Genomic DNA, 831 nt, shown 5'->3' on the forward strand with positions numbered 1-831 from the left:
CATGGATTTGTTTTTGGCCATGTGATAATAAGATCCAGAATCAATGACCCACTCATGAAAATGAGAAGAAGATACATTTACTGCATAACTAGAGAGAGAGTAGAAAGTGTTATTCCTGAAGATGAAGTTTCAATTGAAGAGTGCTCCAAATGGATGTTATGCGCCTTCATTGTTGCTTCCAAGGCTTCCATCTTCTTAAAGAATTTGGATTCTAAGTGGCCATATCGATTACAAAAGTGGAAATGTCTATGAGTCTTCTTCCCTTTGTTTTTATTTGCCTTATCATTTTGTTGAAATAATTTTTCATTTTGAGAGTGAAATTGCTTAGGACCCTTGTTTTCTTTAGGACCATTCCTTTTAGGATACTACTTCTTAGGATTCTCTGAATTTGGTTGCTGCTGTGAGGCTAGGGCTTTCTTATAAGAGTTTCCAAGATTAAGAAGACAAAGATATAATGGCTTTTCTTGTTATCTTATTAAAGAATCACAAAACTCATCAAAATATGGGGACTTGTAGTCTTGTCCTTTAGAAATAAAGGTTTCTATAGTAGAATGGAAGGTGGAAACAAACACAAAGTAGGTTGGTCCCAACTTAGTAAGAATGCAATAGATAAGAATACCATCTTCTTTCTTAAACTTAACACCTTCCAAGAGAATTCTAAGGGTCTTGAACTTGGACAAAAAATCTTCAATAGAAGAAAAATCATTGGGGTCCAATGTAAGCAACTCATTTTTTAGTTGATGGGCTCTAATTTCATTTTTAATTCCAAAAACTTTAGTGAGTTGTTTCATTGCTTCATTATGAGTATAAAGTTTTGAGATATGGCATCTA

Source organism: Pinus tabuliformis, chromosome 8 (assembly GCF_031772625.1).
Source record: "Pinus tabuliformis cultivar Carrire ecotype Pingquan chromosome 8, CPIR1, whole genome shotgun sequence".
NCBI classification, from domain to species: domain Eukaryota; kingdom Viridiplantae; phylum Streptophyta; class Pinopsida; order Pinales; family Pinaceae; genus Pinus; species Pinus tabuliformis.